Source organism: Coturnix japonica, chromosome 14, assembly GCF_001577835.2.
Source record: "Coturnix japonica isolate 7356 chromosome 14, Coturnix japonica 2.1, whole genome shotgun sequence".
NCBI classification, from domain to species: Eukaryota; Metazoa; Chordata; class Aves; order Galliformes; family Phasianidae; genus Coturnix; species Coturnix japonica.
This window is the reverse complement of record NC_029529.1, coordinates 8014042-8024489: the sequence shown is the minus strand read 5'-3', so window position 1 is coordinate 8024489 and position 10448 is coordinate 8014042. Positions and strand designations below refer to the sequence as shown.

The 10448-nt window shown below is 44.9% G+C and overlaps 1 long non-coding RNA gene across 1 annotated transcript in view; it reads left to right on the top strand.

Moving 5' to 3' along the window:
- The first annotated feature begins 1919 nt into the window (after positions 1-1919).
- The window catches only part of LOC107320548, a 36693-nt gene continuing 28164 nt past the window's right edge, over positions 1920-10448 (top strand). The window contains exon 1 of the long non-coding RNA XR_001558308.1: positions 1920-2018. This is a non-coding gene — a long non-coding RNA (uncharacterized LOC107320548). The remainder of the gene's footprint in view (positions 2019-10448) is intronic.

Sequence of the window (10448 nt, the reverse complement as noted above, 5' to 3'; positions counted from 1 at the left end):
TCAAACTGTAGGGAGGACTGGGGCTTGCCCTCTTTATGAACTTAATGTAGCATAAGGGCGGTGTTTGTTGGCCTGGGCAGAGTCTGCCCTTGGCTTTGTGTGAAATAGCAACTGTTGCAGCTGCTAGCTTTTTGCAATCTTTATTTAAAGCAAGAAGCATGAATGCGTGGTAGAGATGTGAAATCTGGTAAATGGGTTCTCTGTAAAATGGATTTTGCTGCACCCAGCAGGGGTGGTGTGAGGGTACATTTGCTGGGGTCCTTGTCTATGTTTGGGAGTGTGCTTTGAAAGGCTTAAATGGGAAATTCTTTCTGTCAGATCATAGTCATAATTAAACCTGTTTAGTCATGAGTTCAGGCAGGATTATTTTTGTTTTCTAACAGATTGTGCGGTATATTCTGCCACACATCTGCTGCTTGGTGTGTGCTGGGGATGGTGGACACCTGGTGTCAGTGGAATGAGAGTAGTGGAGTGGAAACAGTGGCCTCACTGGGAATTTCCTTTGAAGAATAAAAGCCCTACATGGCTATTTGTAAAGTATATGTATATTTAAGCAGCAGCATTTGTTGTGAAGCTGGAGGTGCTGCAAAAGCAAGTAACTGCAAGTTGGCCAGGTGCTTAAAAAGGATCCATTAGTCGTGGCTGGTGAATTTATCTGACAGCAACATTTGCACCAGGGCTGTGTTGCATGCAGGTGGTTGTTACTGAGAAAGGCATTTGCACCATGTACCTTGTGCACATGTTGCATATGTTCTAAGATGCCGCCTGTTTCTGTCACGTTGTCTGGTGGGTCAGATGGGAAAATTACCTGTGTAGCCAAGTGCAAGGATGACAGCTGGATCTGCCCGCCTGAAATTGGGGGTAATCTGGTGGAGGAAGGGGAATGTCCAATTCTGGACGGTGGTAGGAAGGGGAAGCAACCTGCTGGAATGGGGTGGATGTCTGAGCACTGCTTCTGCCACGTGGACGTTTGAGTCTTCTCAATACTTAAATCACAGAAAATGTGTGTGCTTTTCTTGTTGTGCCAAAGTCAGAGAGCCCTGACCCAGCTGGAGGGAAATAACAATTTGAGCAGAGATCTCATCAAGCAAGATGTTCCAGCTCGTTAAGAAACAACCTACTGTATGCTTTAAAAGTTCTGCAGTGCATAAAAAGAAATGGCTCATGCTTGCTCTGGAAAATCTAAAGTAGAATAGGCAGATACTGACCTCATCCCTTCATGCTGGAAAATTACTGCCACATAACTTGGTTTTCTTGCCATCTTAAAGTGGTTACTGGAGTCAGCAACGTGGAGGCAAGCACAAATATGACTGTTGTGTATGCTGCAGCAAAGTCTCTTGTTTGGAGACATGTTTAATGAATGGAAAAGCAAGTGGGCAAGCAATGTTGTTTAGTTGTTTAACTGGCTTCTTCCACATCTGGAAAGCCTGGGAAGAATTCAGAGTGAGCTACGTGCCTGACTCTTGCATTGAGAGCAAATTGCTTCTGCTAGCCATTGTACAGGCTTCTGGTCTGCTGCCCTACGTACTCATTTGGGAAGCATGGTCCCAGAGATGGGCTTATCTTCCTCAGTGCCATTGCAGAGTCTATGCTGTGACACAGGCAGAGAGTACTGGCCTGTAAGGAACCAAGCAGGTTAGCAGTACATGATACGAGTGGCTGTTTCAGCCTCTCCTATCCCCTTGCCTGTTCATAGTTCTGGATGTTTTCTGCAACTGCAGAGCTGAAGGAACCTAGTTGACAGCCTTGTAGGTGAGCTCTGCTCATTGCATGCTGCTGGAAGATCCTTGATGAGGTGGGCTGTTGTAGCTGAAATGCTGAGTCACAGCTTGAAGCAGTGATTGAGCGCCTGGTGGGGAGGCAGGGCCAGGCCAGGGGAGCTCAGGTGTGTGCAATGCATCTGAGTGACTGGGAGGAGTGGAGTAAGGATCTACCCCTTTCCAGCCCTCATTTAAGGGTTGGCAGTGGAGGCAAGGGGGTCTTGCTGGAAGCCCCTCTGTATGCGAGGCCTTTTAAAGGTGAGTAAATTTCTTTTCCTTTGTTTCTGTGTCCATGGCTGCTGCACTGAGCACATCCTCACTTGCTGTAGCCTCAGAATTTGCTACTATGCTGTCACTGCTGCACTTTCCATCACGTTATAGCATTACAGCTGTCATTCTTTTTTGGACTAGAATATGATTAAAATAAGCAGGTTCTGTTTCTGCATATAAACTCAGACTTTGCTTGGAGAAGGAATTATGGGGGCAGGAGAAAGACTGGAGAACTTTGAAATGCGGAGGAACTGTTGGATGGCTGAGCCAATACTCCCTGTGTGGAGATGGAAATTGCTCTGGGAGTTTGCCAGGAGCTGAGGAGTTCTGAGCCTGGTGTGGTCTGGAGGTCCCCTGGTTTCCATAGAGCCTGCCAGGGGGGTGAGAGCCAACCCTTGGCCTGGGACAGAGCTCTCCTTGGCTTCAGGCTCTTGGTTTCCAGCAGGGCAGATGTAAGCCAAAGGCATTTACCCCCTAGGCAGGCTGTGTGGGAGGGGACTAGTGCAGTATGTCTGTTTGGTATGCTTGGATGCAGGGACAGATTAAGAAGATTAAAGTATATCACCCGGCAGCGATATACTTCCTGGTGGGGAAGCCTGCCATTTCCCCAGGGAAGCTATTTCAGTGGTTTAATTACTCTCACTTGTGGTAAACAAGTTTTTATTTCAAGGCTTAATGTATGTGACTTCAGTTTCTGCCCATTGGGTCCTGTTTTGATGAGGCTTACTCTTGGCTATCTCTTCTGTGTGCAAGTACCTGTGAGTATCAATTGAGTTCTCCCTTTGTTTTGTTCAGACACATCAAATTCTCATGTCTGCCTCTGCAGAAATTGTTCTTCAGGCCCTGGTTTTCTTTTGGCTTTTGTTTAAGCTCATTTCTGTGTCCCCTCACGCTCTGATATCTGGCTCTTTGCTCTGGGAGCAGTTCTCCTGGGGACTTCTCAGGTCTTCATGCAAAGTGACATTGCCCTCATGCTGCCCAACTTTCAGCCATGTAAGACTGGCATCAGTACCTCAGAGAGCTTAAGTAAGAATTGTTTCCATGGTCTTTGCTTCTGTGAATCATTGTTTTCTGTCTTGTAAATGTAACTATGTTTTTGGTTCCCAAATCTGCAGCCTTGCAATAATCCCATGAAGCAGTGTGCTCACAGTGCAGCTGGGTCTGTGCACATTAGCACAGCTTGCCAGGTTGCTGTTTGCTACCAGGTCACTTGTCTGTACATTATTAGTGCTCACAGAAGTAAGAATGTTCTCCCTCTGACCCCTGTTTCAAAACCATACGCTTACAACTTAATTGTCCTTTGTCAACATGAGAAAATTTCCTGCTAGCTTCAGGCTTGGCTGGGCTTCAGCAGGGTGAGGAAACAAGAACTGCTTGTGTTGGGATCACTCATTTTGTTGGGATTTTGTACTAGCAAGATAGAAGGTGGGGATGGGAATGTGGAGGGGAAGCTGGGTCTGATACCTACCATGAAGGCAATAGAGATGGCTCTCTCTAGGTGTGTGAGCGCTTACAGAGAGAAGCTGCTGACTGATTCAGAGCTGCCATCTGCCATGGGCAGGCTGTGCTGTTGGCTATAAGAGCCATTGCTGTCTGTGATGAATATTTCTTTCACTCTGAACGATATTATTTGGCTATTTAACACAAGAGTTGGTTAACCCTGTGGAAACTCTGAAAGTGAGTCATTGTTTAATTAACAATTAATGTCTGCTCACCTGTGCAGCGTGACACACATGAGCAAAATCTGGGAGGACTGGAGAAGGATAGCTACCACCCACAAGACCCAGTTTTCACATCAGAACAGCAAGTGTCTGACTGTTATGAAACAGTGCTGGAATGGAGAACAACTCATTCATCCCACCTGTTCCACTTCCTTTACTGTCTGCATGTGGCTGAGGCTCATTGAAGCTGGTGGGATTTTCATGCAGTGTTTGGACACGGGTTGAGTTTCTAATCTATCACATTTAGGAGAGACCAAACTAAGTGCTGAATGCTTTGGTGGATGGAGATCTGTCAGAGGAGGAAAAAATAAGGTGGGAGGGGGAAATAGAAGCAGAAATCAGAATGGGAATGCAGGGTATCTTCACTAACAGGGTTTGTTTTCCTATTTAAATGCAAATATTTCTCATCATCATCCTGTTTGTGGACAAATAAGGTAATTGCTCCTTGTGGCTATGCTGAATCTGCTGGTATAATGGGCAGTCAGATTGAAAAAAAACTCAGGCTGTTGGGTGAAGATGGGATGTTAAATGTTTTGGAGCTTGGAAACCCTGTGTCAGCCCACAGCTTGTAAAGAGAAAACCATCACTTGGCAGAGACAGCTTAATAGGCTTGTAAAATCTGGCACCATCAAAGCCATGATTTGGGTTTTATCAAAGCATGGCAGGGGAGCCTTGAGAAATGACAGCTGTATTATCTGTCTTTAGATCATTCTGAGAGCAACATCAGGAACAGACTGGAAACAGTTCAGAAATAATTTCATGGTGAGGGTTTGCTGGGGGCAGGAATGTACAGGGAAAATTGAAATTAAAGAATTAATAGCAGTATCAGTAACCTTCTTACGGCAGCTATCAGACGTGACATGAAAATGACTTGAAAGTTGTCATCTACTGTGTGTTTTATTCCCATCAGAAATGTTTGAGAGATGAGAGAAGAATCCAAACAAAGCAATTAAGACTAGAACGTGTTGTGGAAAGGAGGAATGACTGTTCTGTAGAACCTTTAAATACAGTTTTCCCTGCTAAGCACAGGGGCTGGACCAGATTCTGATACAGTGGAGCAGATACTGGAGTGAGCAGATTTATGGAGTGACAGCAGGCATTTGCAGTCTGCTGGTATGCACAGGGTGGTTTGTGCAAGATGACGGTCACTGCAGCAAAAGGTGCAGTACAGCTGTACTTGGAAGCAGAAGGCTCTAGCTATCATTTCATACCAACTAAAACCTGTGACTTGCTGAGCGTGGTTCAAATTGACTGAAGTCATAGCCAAGTTTTCTAGTACTTTTTCTGGGCTGTGGACCAGTCCTGCTCGGTCCAATCCAGTTAGCGTGGGTGTAGGGGATGGCAGACATCCTGCTTTTTTTTCCTCTATGTGAGCTGACTCTGAGCCATTTGTATGTGTTTCTTTTCTCCAGGATGGCCTGCCTCGCAGCCAGGAGCTCTCTGTATTTGTCCCAGACTTTGGCATTCTGAGCCCAAACTGGAACTATCCATAGCTACTAGAAGAGAGAGCCCAGCACGTAGGTTAAATCACATATAAGTGATGGCATGACTGAGGCAGCCAAGCTCTATTTCTGAATGTGACTTAGTTACATAACGAGTGAAACCACACAGAAAACATTCCCCTTTCTGATGTCCAAATGCTTTCCAGACATTACCTAACTCATCAGGCTGCAATGGGACAGACTATTGTGATACTATTTGCCAGTTACGGGTCATTAATGTGCAGAGGAGAAGGGACTTGTTTTCAGATTTTCCTAGAGGCAGCAAATTTCTTTTGCATTTAATCCTGAATTGTAGCCTGTAAATAATCCAGAACTGACATTGGTTTTGACCTAAATGAGCTATATTTTTGCCATATAGCTGACCAAACCTGCATGTTTCTAAGGCTTACAGTGTCCGTTTTCTAAATTAACACTTGTTTGTCTGCGAGCTTTAGGAAACTGATCAGAGAAACTAGAGAAATCACTTGTATGCAAGTGCAGTGAATTGTACCCCATTGCACAGGGCTAAGAGCATAGTATTGCAGAGGAGAAATGTGTATGTGTGGCAGCCCCTGTGCAGCTCGGGACCTTGCTGTGCATCTGGCAGGACCTTGCAGTTCAGTCCTGTGCCTCCATCCACTCCAGGAAGCCCTTTCCTGCTGCCCAGGAAGCCCTCTGCCCCTCAAGGATGGGCTGGTACTCAGGGCTGTGATTTAGGCAGATTGTGGTCCCTGAAGTAATGGGTGACTTGTGCTGCTGAAGAGCTGCCTTTGCTTGTTGAGTGGGAATGTGTCATCCCACAGAAGAACAGGGTTAGAGATGTACTTTCTTGTTGCCCATTCCCACTTGTCATTTTCCCTTTTTCAGAAAAGGAAAAAATGCTTTTCTAAGGAAAGAAAAAGTCAGTGTATTCAGTAGCTGTGTTGTGTAGCGATTCTCCCAGCCAAAATAGCCCGTGAGCACCCAAAGTAAGAAAAGACTTCTTTGATTCTTGGTACGTTATCTTCTTGAATGTTGACTTTTCTTTTGCCACGTGGAGCTGACTTGGCTGGGAGTTCTTCAAAGGTACCTTCTAAGGATCAGAGTCACACCCAGTCTGTACAATGTTTGTGCCTTTCCCATTCAGTTCATGCAGATATTAATGAGATGCATTTCACATGGCCTGATACTTGCATCTTCTGTTTACTCTGGTGAGGTTGTTCTGCCATCCTTCTTGTTTCAACAAGCAATGGAGGCTCCAGGACTGTGCTCCACAAAGATGTGTTTCCACATTAGGATTAGCAGGAGTGAAAATAGGGATGATAATATTAACAGGCGTAAAACATCAGGATCTTGTGTCTGATGCTTTCAAAGCAGTATGTTCTTCTCTGCTTCACCTATTCCGTATCATCACAGGTTTCAAGCTAACACATGCATTTCTTGCCCCTTTATCTCTCTAATTGTTTTTGCAAGTTCATTAATGATTTTGCAAAAGCTGTAGTGAAACTAAATGACATGCTCATAAACCTTTAAAGGAGCGTATACCCGGCTGGTGATGGGAGAAGTCTCATTAGTCTTTTCAAATCACTCCCAGCAGGTTTTCCTGCAGATTCAAACTCGCTAGGCACATAAATATACTTCTCTGATTCAATTGGCTGTGCTGATTGTGTGACAACCGAAGCTTACTCTGCTTTTAAGCAGCCACTGAGAGCACCTTTCTTGAGCAGCAGTTCTGGGATCTAGACTGGGCCTGAATTTGAGGTTTTTTTGTTTTGTTTTTTGCAATCTATGGAATATTTTGGGCTACAGATGGCAATTGTGCTTTGTTTCTAAGAAAATCCAGTGGTAGCTCATCAGAAAATCCCTGGGTTTATTTTTGAGCTGACAATATTAGGTGATGACAATGTAAGAATATAAGCTAAGGTTTAAGGTGGTTTGGGAGCTCTGCTGGAACAAAAACTGAGTTCCAGTGGGATTAGTGACAAATTAGTAAGTGAGCTTCTTAGATGCCTCCATGGAAGGTAAGTTCTGATGTGTGTGGATGAAGGGCTGAGAGAGGGGCTGGGTGTAGCTGAATGCAGCTGCAGCATTCTTATGAAGACACTCAGTGAGTTGTGCCATGGTCTCCTCTTCCTGCAGCCATGAGGAGTTAAGGACATCAATATTCCTCACTGGTGTACATCAGCAGACTTTGGCCATGAGTAAGTTCAGTGAGAGATAGGGGAGGTATGCAGGGCTGACCACAGTGGGAAGCAGGGTGGGGAGAAGGGCTGGAGGCTGAGTGAGATGGCTGTCCAGGTGCAGAGGAGCCAAGGGGAAGTGAGACCTGAAGGCTCACTGCTTCTGCAAAGTGCAGAGGGCGTCCTGAATCACTGGAGCAGCACATTGTCCCTCCACAACGCCCATTTCAAAGACATTCTGCCTACGTGGAGATAATGAAAATAATTTTTCAAGTCTTGAAAGTGCTTTCCTTGAGCTAGCCTAGATGAGGATATTTCTACCACACAAATCTTAATTAAAGTACTTGATTTCTCTTTTGTACGTGGAGTTAATTTATATGGCACAATTAAAATGTGTTTTGTTTATACTGTAGAACTTAGAACTGGTGTAGGTGATTAAAACTACAGAACATTCTCCTCTGAAGTTTTAACTTCGCTAAAAACATAACGATCCTTTGATGTGATATGCTAGTTAAGTATTTTTTTTTTTCAAGTAAGCTAAATATAAGGATGAATTTTTAGATGAATAAACTTCCATGCAAGCTTCATTTTATGCCTGACACTGGAGATCTTGGAGTTTTAGTTAGATTTAGACTCTTCAGGGGATAGCAATGTGTTTGGACCCCCTCTGGCCCTGTCCTCTTGACTCCTGCCCATGTGTAGGACTCTACACTTGCCCTTGTTGAACCTCATAAGGTTCCTCTCTGCCCAACTCTCCAACCTGTCCAGATCTCACTGAATGGCAGCACAGCATTCTCGTGTGTCAGTCACTCCTCCCGGCTGTGTAGCATCAGCCAATTTGTTGAGGGTTCATCCAAATAGGTTCTGTGCTGATGATCACAGCCCTCTGAGCTCCACCAGACAGCCAGTTCTTAGTCTACTTCAATGTCTGCTCCTCTATCGCACAATTCCTAAGCTTACCTAGGAGGATGTTGCAGGAAACAGTATTAAAAGCCTTGCTGAAGTCAAGGCATGCACTTGAGTCCACTGCTCTGCCTTCATCTACCCATCTCGTCATGACACCATAGAAGGCTACCAGGTTGGTCAAGCATGATTCTCCTCAGTTAATCCATGTTAACACTGACTACATCTATTTCCTGTTTGCTTTCTTATGTCAGATAGTGAGTAGTCCTCAGTAACACAGAGGGAAAACAAACCTCTTTCTCCATGCAAGCAAAAACTAAAACATCTAATCTCAAAACTAGAAATAAAATTGCATCAGGTGTGGCTTGTACTGCTGCTGACCAGCAGCTTATAGCACAGTTCTAGCTGTGAGCACAGTTGTTATATTCTTGTCTTGTACAGCCTCTATTTGTAGGGAGACTCAGCTGTAACTCTATTTTTAAGGTCTCTCTTTGTCTGAGACTTCGGTGAAGTTGTAAATAGCTATTTTTGGTTGTTATAACTGACAGCTGTCGTAACCTGTACCTTCACACAGTGCTGTGTGTATCATAGCAAAGTGCAGCCATCAGTCCTGGCTAGCCCAGAAAACAAGACGTGTCTGCTGACATTTAACCTTGACTCTGCTGAAAAGAGCAAAACCCTTCCTGAGGGTTAATTGCTCAGCTGAAATGCCTTGGGCTGGGTGGTGCATGCCTGTAGGTGTAGGACTCTTCTGACCATGGGAAACTCTTGCTGAGTGCTGCTGGTGGCTGTGGACATCCTGCACACCAATGTATATATTCTGCAGGGCAGGAGCAGAAGAAAGCTTGGCGGACAGCACTCTAAAAGCTGATACCCACGAGTGTTGGGATGACCTGCTTTCCTTGGTCTAAGGCTATGTTCAGTGTTTGCAGCATGTTGGGTCCCCTCCTCTACGCAACTCACTGCCAAACTGGCTAAGAGTGCCACAGAGGTGCTCAGGGCCCACCTGCCCCCCCTCTTGGTTTGCTTGTCAGGCTGCATGCTTCCACCACTGAAATTCTCCATTGACATGAAGTAAAACCAAGATCATGGGGTGGTGCAGAGTGGCCATGACATCTCTTTGCCCTGGGGATGTTCACAACTGGTATGCAGGGGACTCAAAGCAGCTTTACCTGGTTGGTTTGGAGACCTTCCAACTTCTTATTCTATGTGTTTGCATGAGAAGAGAGTGAATTTCATTTGTCGTATTTGGTTTATTTTGTGGTGGGTGGGCTTGTTGTCTGGGCAGGTTGTCCATTTGTGTGCCATCCCCAGCTGATGGGGCAGAGCAGTGGGTAATAGGGTACGTTGATGTCTAAAAAGTCTGTAACCCCCAAGTACTTCAGCTGAGAGGGGACAATGTAGTGGGAATTCCCAAGTGGGAATAGGAGGAGGTTGTGCCTCTGGTGCTTTAAGAGACTCTTCTGAGGAGATGCCCCCAGTAGACTTTCCCTTTATTCAAATAAAGAAAGCTGAAGCTGTGTCTCTTTCTGGGACTAAGACAATTGAACCTATCCATTATTAATTTCCTCTGATTCTTTTGGTGTGTTGCATTAAATGGCTGAAGCCACAATGTAAAATAGCAGGAGAAACACCCTGTGGGATGTGAGAAGAGACAAGAGAAGAACAGATCAGGTTTGAAGGTATCAGTGTCCTTCTGTACTCTGGGGCACAGGCACGATGTGGAAATGAGGAGAAAGGTCGGGGTTTCCTTGGGATCAGAGCTCAATATTTCTGCAGAAAGATGATGGGAGAGTGCTGGTTTCTGCAAGGCTCTGAGTTTTGTTTGGGACCGTCTGAAACTGCAGAAATAGGATTCCAAATCCCCATTTAAAATATTTTACAAATCTATTTAACTCTGTAACAAAGACTTCAGGGTGACAGGCGAAACTCCTCATAGTTTTTGCTTGCTTGCTCTTGTGTGTCAAAGTGTAGAAATCTCTACCCCAGCTTCTTGAATTGAACTGGGAAAGGGCAAAATCTCTTTTTTTTCCCCCATCTCTTGAGCTGTCATTGTCTGGAAGCCACAATTTCCAGTCACTCATCACTTAGGCTATTTTAGTTGCTTTTTTTAGCGTCTAACTTGGATTCATTGTTCTCAGTTTCTACAGCAGA